Raw genomic sequence first — 13,215 nt, forward strand, 5'->3', positions numbered from 1 at the left:
CCTACCCGGCCAAAACATAGAAATACAAATAATAGAACATAGAACACCCACCCCAACTCACACCCTAACCAAACCAAAATAGAGACATGAAACGGATCTCTAAGGTCAGGGCGTGACAGTACCCCCCCCCCCCCCCCAAAGGTGCGGACTCCGGCCGCAAAACCTAAACCTATAGGGGAAGGTCTGGGTGGGCATCTATCCGCGGTGGCGGCTCAGGTCGGGACGCAGACCCCGCTCCACCACTGTCTCACCCCACTTTGGTGGCACCTCTGGTGCGGGGACCCTCGTCGCCGACCCCGGACTGGGGACCCTCTATGTGGGCCCCGAAATGGGCACGTCGCTGGGGGCCCCGGACTGGGCACCGTCGCTGGGGGCTCCGGACTGGGGATCGTTGCTGGAGGCTTCGTGCCATGACTCCTCGCTGGAGGCTTCTTGCCATGGATCATCGCTGGAGGCTTCTTGCCATGGATCATCGCTGGAGGCTTCTTGCCATGGATCATCGCTGGAGGCTTCTTGCCATGGATCATCGCTGGAGGCTTCTTGCCATGGATCATCGCTGGAGGCTTCTTGCCATGGATCATCGCTGGAGGCTTCTTGCCATGGATCATCGCTGGAGGCTTCTTGCCATGGATCATCGCTGGAGGCTTCTTGCCATGGATCATCACTGGAGGCTTCTTGCCATGGATCATCGCTGGAGGCTTCGTGCCATGGATCATCACCCACCCCAACTCACATCCTGACCAAACCAAAATAGAGACATAAAATGGATCTCTAAGGTCAGGGCGTGACAAATTTATTTTTATAAGGCAGTAAATGAGGCTGAATTAACTGTTTCTCTGCCAGACAAGGCTCTGCTGATAGCCAGCTGTAGCAGTGGTAAGGTGTTGGGACTGCTGTTGGGACTGTTGAGATAGTCCTTTATGTAGGCCCTTACAGTTGGCGGGCACCGTTTGTCACTATTATAGTGCAATTAACAATTAATGTATTGTTTAATGTTTTGTTGTGGCTATGCTGGCATGCATCCCACATATTTTTTATTTTGCCGCACCAAGATTTACATGCTAACATCGCCACTTGGTGGGAGGCATAGGATACAATTTACTAATGAGCAATTTGCCTAAATGGGTAATGGAAACAATTCAACCACCTCATTTTTATTCAACATTTGTAAAGTTTACAGACAAATGTTCTGTTTCCATCAGGCCTATCCTGATTTTTTTTATCTGACATGTACTTTACTCACAAAAAGGTTGGATGGAAACCTGGTTAATAACCAGGCACATTTGCTATTTAACACAACAGTTTGTGACAAAACTATTGCTAGAGTTGAAAATGTGATGGAAAAACATTGAACATTTGATTTTGATTTGGTACATGAAAACTTAAGCAAAAAAGTACATTTTGTGTGCCATAAGTCATCATGCACAGATTTTTATCCGCACAAGTTAATTTGGTGGAAACACACCACTGGTGGGAAAAGCTGTTGAAAACAACCAGAAAGAAATTTGTGAATAATGAAATGTGTGTGTGTGTACAGAAAGTTTCTTAGAGCGTCCAGATATAAATATGGACCCAATCATAGAGGAAAATGAATCCATGACCCATGACTGATTGAAAGGCAGGTGAGACTACAGAGCTGTGAGAATACAGAGATGAGGAGAAAGAGTACAACTCTATACTTCTCTATTCCTAAACTCTGCAACACATCCATCATTGCTTACATAGTGGTACTGTGGCACCTAGAGGCCCCGCCTGACAACCTTAGCCTCCCTCCCAGGCAGATCTGCGACTCATGTTAAAGCTTCAAAGATGACAACATCTGTCATCATTCGCGGTGCAGGGGATGTAAATACCTTGGCTTGACTCGCACTGCCAGCGTTTGGCAGATCCCATTTCAAGCCCCACCAACGGAAGATGGGTGTCACACTTCTTCTTCCGCCATTGGCCAGTGATGTGTATGCTGCTGAGCCTGTGGCCATCTCTCTCTCTTGCTCTCTGACTGCCACAGCCCCACCACCTATGGGCAACTAGGCCAGAGTGATGGTGCTGTCAGTTGGTGCTGTGGCCTCTCCGAGGCACCTCTGTCACATCATAAACAACACACTGTGGAGGAATGGCTCATTCCGTAGAACCAACTAGAAATGGACAGCCCTAAAGGCAGTTTGAGGAAATGCCAGATGGGTTGGCCCATCTTTAGCTCAGTGGGCTGGTCTGAATTGTGCAAAATGATCAATATTAGGATAACAAGGGTCTCAAGAAAAAAAAGGCTTTTGTGGGGCCCTCGGGGCCGATTTCTGGTCCCAGTCCGTCCCTGGTACCAACACTACTATAGTGGAGAACCTAGAGGATCGATGAATTCTCATTAGATGGCACTCATTAAAGAACAGGGCTGCTGTGAGCTGTTTAAGTAATGCCTGGTTGAAATAAAGGGCCACCTCACAGCACCAGGCACAGCTCCAACCCTTCCCGCTCACCTCTTGATTTAAAGTAACAATATAGGTAAATTTTTCATAACTGTCTGCAGCCATGAAGTCTCACATAGTCATGTTTATCATGTGGGATTCTAAAATTTCAGTTACTCCACCAGAAATCCCTGTTAAAATATTCCAGCGGTAAGCATGTTAGTTATTCAAAAGAGACAGCTGGTATGCAGAGACATCCCTCACCATGCAACCCCAATGTAATTACTGTAGTCTACTCTCGTTGATTTGAACAGGCGCTCGGTCAAAGGGATAGTTATGCCCAGCTCTGAATCCCATCATGAATTCCTCCTAATGATTTCCAAGGTTCATTTTTTTTTATGACAGGAGCAATCATACAACTCCACTGGCCTCTTGAGTCAGTTGAATCAGTGGCAACCAGTAAATATCATCTGAATGTATTGTCTCTTATTGTTAACTGCTGCACACAATGCAAAACTCACTCATTTTTTTGATTGATAATATGTTTCCGACATAGACTACAGGCAATCACGGATTACAAAAAGAAAACCAGCCCCGTCGCGGTCCAGGATGTCTTGCTCCCAGACAGACTAAATAACTTTTTTGCTCGCTTTGAGGACAATACAGTGCCACTGACACGGCCCGCTACCAAAACCTGCGGGCTCTCCTTCACTGCAGCCGAGGTGAGTAAAAAATGTAAACGTGTTAACCCTCGCAAGGCTGCAGGCCCAGACGGCATTCCCAGCCGCGTCCTCAGAGCATGCGCAGACCAGCTGGCTGGTGTGTTTACGGACATATTCAATCAATCCTTATCCCTGTCTGCTGTTCCCACATGCTTCAAGAGGGCCACCATTGTTCCTGTTCCCAAGAAAGCTAAGGTAACTGAGCTAAAGGACTACCGCCCCGTAGCACTCACTTCCGTCATCATGAAGTGCTTTGAGAGACTAGTCAAGGACCATATCACCTCCACCCTACCTGACACCCTAGACCCACTCCAATTTGCTTACCGACCCAATAGGTCCACAGACAACGCAATCGCAACCACACTGCACACTGCCCTAACCCATCTGGACAAGAGGAATACCTATGTGAGAATGCTGTTCATCGACTACAGCTCAGCATTTAACACCATAGTACCCTCCAAACTCGTCATCAAGCTTGAGACCCTGGGTCTCGACCCCGCCCTGTGCAACTGGGTACTGGACTTCCTGACGGGCCGCCCCCAGGTGGTGAGGGTAGGTAACAACATCTCCACCCCGCTGATCCTCAACACTGGGGCCCCACAAGGGTGCGTTCTGAGCCCTCTCCTGTACTCCCTGTTCACCCACGACTGCTTGGCCATGCACGCCTCCAACTCAATCATCAAGTTTGCGGACGACACTACAGTGGTAGGCTTGATTACCAACAACGACGAGACGGCCTACAGGGAGGAGGTGAGGGCCCTCGGAGTGTGGTGTCAGGGAAATAACCTCACACTCAACGTCAACAAAACAAAGGAGATGATTGTGGACTTCAGGAAACAGCAGAGGGAGCACCCCCCTATCCACATCGACGGGACAGTAGTGGAGAGGGTAGTAAGTTAAGTTCCTCGGCTTACACATCACAGACAAACTGAATTGGTCCACACACACAGACAGCGTTGTGAAGAAGGCGCAGCAGCGCCTCTTCAACCTCAGGAGGCTGAAGAAATTTGGCTTGTCACCAAAAGCACTCACAAACTTCTAAAGATGCACAATCGAGAGCATCCTGTTGGGCTGTATCACCGCCTGGTACGGCAACTACTCCGCCCACAACCGTAAGGCTCTCCAGAGGGTAGTGAGATCTGCACAACGCATCACCGGGGGCAAACTACCTGCCCTCCAGGACACCTACACCACCCGATGTCACAGGAAGGCCATAAAGATCATCAAGGACAACAACCACCCGAGCCACTGCCTGTTCACCCCCGCTATCATCCAGAAGGCGAGGTCAGTACAGGTGCATCAAAGCAGGGACCGAGAGACTGAAAAACAGCTTCTATCTCAAGGCCATCAGACTGTTAAACAGCCACCACTAACATTTAGTGGCTGCTGCCAACATACTGACTCAACACCAGCCACTTTAATAATGGGAATTGATGGAAATTTATGTAAAAATGCATCACTAGCCACTTTAAACAAAGCCACTTAATATAATGTTTACATACCCTACATTACTCATCTCATGTGTATATGTATATACTGTACTCTATATTATCTACTGCATCTTGCCATCTTTATGTAATACATGTATCACTAGCCACTTTAAACTATGCCACTTTATATTTATATACCCTACATTACTCATCTCATATGTATATACTGTACTCTATACCATCTACTGCATCTTGCCTATGCCGTTCTGTACCATCACTCATTCATTTATTTCTATGTGTTTGCCCGGGTGTGGTTCTCAATCAGAGGCAGCTGTCTATCGTTGTCTCTGATTGTGAACCATACTTAGGTAGCCCTTTTTTCCACCTGTCTTTGTGGGAAGTTGACTTTTGTTTAGGGCACATAGCCTTTAGCTTCACGGTTTGTGTTTGTTGTTTTGTTCGACATCTTTTTTTCCAAATAAAGAGAAAATGTACGCTCACCACGCTGCACCTTGGTCCTCTTCTGTTAACGGCCGTGACAGTCATCAGAACTAGGCAGGCTGCGGTGATTCCTTTCCTAATACACATGGTATTATCAATTCAATGGATACAGTCCATTTACTGCAATCAATTCACATAATATACTACATAATGTACACATCATCTTCTGTACACAGTACCTGTAACAACAATTATACATCAAAGGAGTTTCTGATCAGTCTGACCTTCCTGTCAGAAGGAGTTCATTTCACTCTTGCTATCTGCAATGATTAGATATGTAAGACACACTGATGCAGAATTCAGAGGTGATGAATATTGAAAAAAGTTATATCTATCAGCAGGTCTAGAGCAGATCTTGTATAAAGTATGCACATCATTCTGTAAATGAATGAATGTGATCTGTTTGTCAAGCGAATAATCTTTTCATATGTTATTAATTGAATGCAGCTGTAGCTGCTCCGCAACAAACACCAATGTTTAAAATGAATTGAGTGAAGATCTGTGGTGAGACAACATGTCATTGTGACAGTTCAGTGTGAGTAGTGAGAGAGCTACCAAGCTGAAAGTGGGACAGTGGCTTCTGCTAGCTAGAGCCACTCTCTCTTTTCAGACTGGCATGTAACAGTGGAGATGGTGACACAGGGAGGCTTGTCTACTGAACCAAACAAGCCCTGTCAGGAGAAGAGGCTTCGGCTGAAACTTTAAAAAACTGGGTTAAATGTCTTGGGTATACTAGAATAGAAAACGCCAAGTGTCAAAACATTAAAAAGCTATGGTGCAGTTCCAAAATAATAGTGACAAAATTGGCTGTGGAAATGGGTTTGAAATCCCCAAATCCTTTGAAGTGAAACAAGCCACTAACCAACAGATAAAGGTTCAATATCATTAGCTTCATTCTTTGATTTCTCCTTTTATTGTGTTTTCTGAGTGAGAGGGAGAGAGAGAAAGAGAGAAGCACAAGTCAACAACAAAATCAAAGACCTGCTGTCACCTGCCAACTCAGCCAATGGGTTAGTGAGTTCCATATTCAAATAATTTCTCTATCTGTCAATCTGTCACTCGTTCCACTGTATAACTCCCACTGGTAGGGGAACACTGTGCCTGCTGTCTGTCCCAGCCCCACTGTGTACAACCCTAAGATATCTTGTCTGCATACTGTCTGTCTGGCCCCCGGGTCTGACACCAGGGTGTTTGTGATCCATGGTCTACTGGGGGGTGGGGGGGGGGCTGGATCGGCTAGGGGAAACAGGATTCATTAGCCCAGACTTAATTGCTGTGGCATTGCAAATTAGATGTTTTCATTGGTAAACAACACAGAACGATGCATGTATCGCTCACATTTATGAAGAAGAAGCTGCTTATGCGTTGACTTGTGTTACATAATGCTGTATAGGAGCAGAGACAATTTCATAACAACCAACCACAACATAATATGTTGTCCTCAGAGTACAGAGGGGTTGTTGGCAATATCTTGGTTATATAGAAAGAAATGCAAGTGCTGTTTCAATAATATGAAAATGAAACAAAACATTTCAATGACAATCAACAACTAAAGCTCTCATACGTTGACATTACACAGAGCCAATGAGTGTTCTAATCTAAAGGTCTATTTGGAGGGTGCTGCTGCTGACCCCATCCCCTGCCTTTGTCCAGTCTTTTCCCAGCAGGATAATCTGTAGAGTGAGATAGAGGGAGTGACACGTCTGGGTGGCAGTGGCCAGACCCGCGGGGCCATACCAGAGTTCAGGCGAGGAGATGGGAGGAGACAAGCTGGCCTTGCGGCCCCCTTAGCTGCTGCAGATAGGGTAGATGACCATGCCCTGATTTATGCGGACAATCACGCATCAGCCACATCACACGATAGATGTATTTAAATCTCTCACTTGAACACGTTAGCTAGCTCTTACAATAGTAAGATTGGCAAGTAAGTGCTGATGACGCCTTAACTGCTTGATACATTAAATAAAGCAACAGTTCAGTATTTCAGATTTTAAGTCATTCAGTGTTGACAGTAAAATACCAAAAATCTGTATATATTAGACTGATTGTCTATCAAGGGTACATAAACCTACTGATTATATAAGGATGTCCCTTCAGCTGTTCATCATGGTTTTAACCTATCTAGACATACAGCACTTAGTTTTACACTTTTGATATAATAACCATCACATCGAAGCAAACTTAGTCACACATGTGTGGTCCTCCCCAGAGTGAAAATCGTTACATTCAGGGAGGCGGAGTCTTTACTTTTTTCTTGTCCCCTCCCAACACACACATTTTGCATGAGAAATTATTTGTTTTGGCAAACTCACTTCAGCTTAGTGGGATAAATTAACTGTGAACTTGTCATGTCTACTCAGGTTCCTCCCCTCCGGCGTTCGATGTCGCTGTTTTACTAACCACCGGTCCTGGGAATCATCATTACCGCACCTGGCTTTCATCATCAAGCACACCTGTTCTCCATTACCGCACTCCCCTAGGTTCCTTCCCCAGGCAGTATTGTTTCTGTTTGTTCATGTCTAGACGCTATTCCTACGTTGTATTGAGCCATGTTAATTGTTATATTAAACGTATCACATGCTTCTCGACTCCCAGTGCATACGTTACAGAACCTTGATTCCAAACGGTAATATTTGTTGTGCTATCATGTACTGAATGGTGAGACTACCTTCTCATTTCAAATCAAATCAAATCAAATTTATTAGTCACATACACATGGTTAGCAGATGTTAATGCGAGTGTAGCGAAATGCTTGTGCTTCTGGTTCCGACAATGCAGTAATAACAACAAGTAATCTAACCTAACAATTCCGCAACTACTAATATGTACATAAAGATATATGAATGAGTGATGGTACAGACGGCATAGGCAAGGTGCAGTAGATGGTATAGAGTACGGTATATACCTATGAGATGAGTACTGTAGGGTATGTAAACATAAAGTGGCATAGTTTAAAGTGGCTAGTGGTACATGTATTACATAAAGATGGCAAGATGCAGTAGATGATATAGAGTACAGTATATACATAAGAGATGTGTAATGTAGGGTATGTAAACATTATATTAGGTGGCATTGTTTAAAGTGGCTGGTGGTACATTTTTACATAATTTCCATCAATTCCCATTTTTAAGGTGGCTGGAGCTGAGTCAGTTTGTTGGCAGCGGCCGCTAAATGTTAGTGGTGGCTGTTTAACAGTCTGATGGCCTTGAGATAGAAGCTGTTTTTCAGTCTCTCGGTCCCTGCTTGGATGCACCTGTACTGACCTCGCCTTCTGGATGATAGCGGGGTGAACAGGTAGTGGCTTGGGTGGTTGTTGTCCATGATGATCTTGTCATTAGATGACAAATCCTACTGTTTTGAGACACGCGATGCAACTGCCATACCTGGCATGAAGCAAGTTCTGGCCTGGAGCACCAATCATATCATGTGAGGCCTACAGCGTGTTCAAGACCAAGATAAAACAATATGAGGGGTATAGGGATGGATACTCAATATACAGACTTCGGTACACATCCTGTCCCTAACAATTGTCAAAGACCCCAGCCACCCCAGTTAGAGACTGTTCTCTCTACTACAGCATGGCAAGCGGTACCGGAGTGCAAAGTCTAGGACAAAAAGGCTTCTCAACAGTTTTTTACCCCCAAGCCATAAGACTCAAATCAAATGGCAACCCGGACTATTTGCATTCTGGCTGCAGAGGTTGACTATTAGCCATAGCCAGCAAGCAAGGACCTACCTCCAGCCTACCTGGTGAAATAAATCAAATAAAAAGGGATAGGAATGTTGCCAGCGAGAATGGTAAGGGAACATAAAGAACGAACAACTGGGTCTTGTCTAGTTAATCGAACGAACGACTGGGTGACGTCTAGCAACAATAACGCCTCCGTTCTGTACATTACCTTGGAAAAAATGAACTCCGCAAAGGGACACGGCTCCACCTCATCCCACTGCGTCGTCCGTTATTTCTAAGATAATGTACAGAACATTGACGTCTATCCCTTACATAAACTGGTTACCAACGTAATTAGAGCAGTAAAAATAAAAGTGGTCATACCCGTGGTATATTGTTTGATATACAACGGCTGTCAGTCAATCAGCATTCAGGGCTCAAACCACCCTGTTTATAATTCCCTATAATGCACACAGTATATTTACACAGTAGAATGCAATGTCTATAGTTCACTTTTACATGTTCTATTTTTGAGCTGCTTTTGAAAGCTAAAGTCGAATTGAAAACATTGGCTTTGTTAGAATTTGATTTTCATAATAGCAAGCTAGGACTGATGGTTTGGTTAGCTAACTAGTAAGTCAATCAACTGATCAAAGCAGCCTACTGCACATTGTATTAGCATATTAATAAGGTGGTAACACAGACCATTCAGCGCTTCAGGGTGTGTTCATTGTCATAGTGACAACTGTAAATAATACTTCAATGTATGCTACATGTAGCCTGATGAAAAATATAATATAGAAAATCGTATTTAAATTAAATGTAGATATTCAACAACAAACGCTGTTTAGCCTGCACATCATGCCATTGTTTGCCTCATTGCTCACGTGGTTTGCAAGTGATTTCCATTTTTCTAATGGATGTCAATTGGTTTGGATTTGTTTTTCACTACTCACAACTGTCTGTTCTGTGCAACCATTTAATACATCAGTGCAACAATGTTATCGTCACCCTCTCTCCGCAACTTTCACAGACAGTTCATTTGGTCTAGGCCTATTGTACATTCAGCAATTAGCGAGAGCAAGCCTACTTCTCTCCATGAAAAGCCTATTAGGACGAGTATAACAAATACATCTCCTATAGATTTTGTAGCCTATGTTTTTCCTGGGATTTCACGAATCTTGCGTCCGTTGCCTGTAGCCTATTGCGCACAGGAATAGCTGGAAGAGAGAGGCTGGACTTGTGTAGCCGAAGAAGCGAAATATTAGGCTATAAATATTTTACGTGTCAAAGTGCAAGAAAAAAGTTAGATGATGAAATGGCATTCCTCCCATAGCAGCCATGGGCGTATTCATTAAGGAACACTTTTACCGTTCATAACCAAATGAAAGCAAACAAGAGTTTCTATTGGACAAATTCAGGTAGGTCACTCCCTGTTTGCTTCCATTTAAGAAAAGCTTTGCAGCAGAATAGGCGTAATGAATCCACCTCAGTTCTTTTGGTTTCTGTATTTTACGTTCAGCAAGCAAGAGCAAGCTGTAGTAGTAAATAAAAGGCTAGAAATAAGTGTACAACAAGCAATCTATCTTTTCCTAGGACTCCAAGAGGTAAAGAGTAATTATTAGGAATAATACTGCAGTGAATAGGCCGACCTAATGAATTTACACAAGGAAATATTTTTTTACAAATCAGATTTATATGACATGACAGGATGCCTACGATAAACATATCACTCGAAAAGGGGGAGAACAACTCATATGCATACAGATAGTCCACATGGACTGTTGTCCTCCCCATTAGGTAGCAACTCCTCCAACACTTGATATAATCCATTCACCTTTTTTCTTTATTGAGGAACCATCTCCTTTCGACTCCAAAATTCCATTGAACTTTTCTAGACTCTCTTCAGTGGCAGAGATTGGCAAGAAACCCTTATATTATTGTGAAGATAACTTTTCACAAGCTGTGGTCCTTGCGTAATTGTGTAACGTCATGCTTGTTGTGATAAACCCGTTTTTTTGGTGCTTTCAATGCAACTGGGAACAAATCATGACATCAGTGATATTCAGGTCGGAAGCCGGAGCTTTAGAAAGATGCCAGAGTTTCTGACTTTGAATTCAGAGTTCGATGACCGTCCATAACGATTTTTCCCAGTTTGTTTCCCGAGTTCTTAGCTGTCTTGAGCGCTCGGAAGTCGGAGATTTCAGTTTCCAGTTTTGAACCCAGCATTTCTGTTGCGCCCTAGCTCCATACGTCATCACTACAAGTGCTATTTTATCTGCCAGATACTATAAACGCCCACGTTCTGGATACGCCAAGCAAAAAGAGGGACTGATCGAACAGCCAATGGAAAGGCAAAGGCAAAATGCCCACCCAGCCGGAGTCAGCTAGGAGAGAGAGTACTTTTTGTCTTTATTGAGGAACCATCTCCTTTCGACTCGAGAGAGAGAGATCAGGGTTGTACAACAGGTTTGTTACACATAGTCGAATTCAATATGTAAAAACTCTTACAAAGGCCTTGAGTCCTATAGTAAAGCTTAATAAAGAGCAGTGATACTAACAGGAGCAGTGTGCAGGTTTCTTTTTTCTCATGCTATTCAACTGTTACCATGCACCTGCATCAAAGATAGCTCAGATATGAGTGCCTTTTGAATTTGAATAAGTAAATTCCAAAATGCTGGCAATTACATGTAAGTGTTTTGAAACTGATGGCGATTTTTAAATTTTTTATTACTAGGCTAATGGCTTCTTGGCTAACACTTGACAATGGTAACCAAGTCACATGGCTGATCATGTTCTGTTATAATCTCCACCTGGCACAGCCAGGAGAGGACTGGCCACCCATCATAGCCTGGTTCCTCTCTAGGTTTCTTCTTAGGTTTTGGCCTTTCTAGGGAGTTTTTCCTAGCCACCGTGCTTCTACACCTGCATTGCTTGCTGTTTGGGGTTTTAGGCTGGGTTTCTGTACAGCACTTTGAGATATCAGCTGATGTAAGAAGGGCTATATAAATACATTTGATTTGATGACCTTTCATGTACGTAAATAAGGAAGTGATTGCATTTAATTTGTAAAGAGGGGTTTACAACATTGTTTTTCTATAAAATATCACATTATTTTCATTGAAATACATTATAATGAATTAAAGTGGTCATAATTAACAAATAGTTTAAATACATGTATCAATTTATATTTAAATCTAACATCACTTTCGGTTTTACTTTTAGCTTGCTTGGACAGTTTCCCCACCTCAACCATGTGAATTCTCTTCTTTTCCCTTACAGCTTAGACTACAGGGATCACAGAAACCACACACACACCTAGCATTTCACTGTATCCTATTTCTAACAGTTCAGCAGAAGGCCACCACACCACATTAGAGTTGGTAAGTGCATGATAACACAATACATTTACTAATGAATCTGTTTCTGGTGGTCTCATTTGTCCAGTAGTCCAGTAGTCTACTAGTTAAAGGTGAGTAGGTTTCCTTTACTACTACAGTATATAATTTGCACTATTTTGTTTCTGTTTTTCATCTAACACACACACACATCAGCAGTTATATTGTGAATTCTCATCTCTCTCCTCTCCTCCCCAGTTAAGACAGAGCCTATAAACAACAGTTAGACTGATTACCACAGGAAGCAGTACTGGACAGCCATGCAGGCCAAGGTAACACACACAGTTTCAGCCTCTCATTTCTCCCTTTAAAATGGAGTCTAACATTTGCATAGCAGTACTCACAGAGGTTGTTGGTGTACCAGCCATTTTAAAACCAACTATCACTAAGTTTACCATTGCAGACATCCTTTTCCATTCACACTAATACACATAAGCTGTTCATGTGATGTCACCATTACGCTCACTCGTTACAAAATACGCTTTAACCATATTTATTCAAAATCTCATATTTTCTGTCTCCTAGGAACTATCTTTCATGCAGTGTGTTTAATATGGACAATCAAACCCATCTGCTGTTGCTGCATTGAATAATAAAATTGCCATGCAATCTAATGTCTTGTGCTTTCTGTCCATTCGTTTGAAGGAATGTGGATTGTCCTACAGGGAATTCTCTGAAGGATGAGGAAAGGATCCTGCAGGTTGTCCTACAGTGAAGATCTTGTGGAATTACCTGCAGGAATATTACCTACAGGATATCCCACAGGATTTGGGTGCCATTTTCCTATAGGACAACTCCTGCAGAACTACCTGCATGATTCCTAGTGTGTCCTGCAGGATTCCTGCATGAATTTTGTCCTACAGGAAAGTAGCCCTGAAAATCCTGTGGGATATCCTGCAGGACTTCCTAAACCTGTAGGATATACTGGATATTCTGCAGGATTGGTGCAGGATTTTTCATGCAGGATTCCTGTAGAAGTTTTTTTGTAAGGGATGGTTGGATGGAAACCAGGTTAGTGCTGAGATTATTATGGACAGAAGAGCGAGATTATTTTAATTTGTCAAATGGCAGCCAAGCATCGATCATCATGTC

The 13,215-nt window shown here is 43.3% G+C and overlaps 1 long non-coding RNA gene across 1 annotated transcript; it reads left to right on the forward strand.

The window, feature by feature from the left end:
• Window positions 1-10,713: 10,713 nt before the first annotated feature.
• Window positions 10,714-12,396, forward strand: LOC129824536 (uncharacterized). The gene is made up of 3 exons (XR_008754762.1): window positions 10,714-11,194; window positions 12,008-12,108; window positions 12,322-12,396. It is a non-coding gene; the product is annotated as an uncharacterized LOC129824536 (long non-coding RNA).
• Window positions 12,397-13,215: the final 819 nt, after the last annotated feature.

Source organism: Salvelinus fontinalis, chromosome 26 (genome assembly GCF_029448725.1).
Source record: "Salvelinus fontinalis isolate EN_2023a chromosome 26, ASM2944872v1, whole genome shotgun sequence".
Lineage (NCBI taxonomy): Eukaryota > Metazoa > Chordata > Actinopteri > Salmoniformes > Salmonidae > Salvelinus > Salvelinus fontinalis.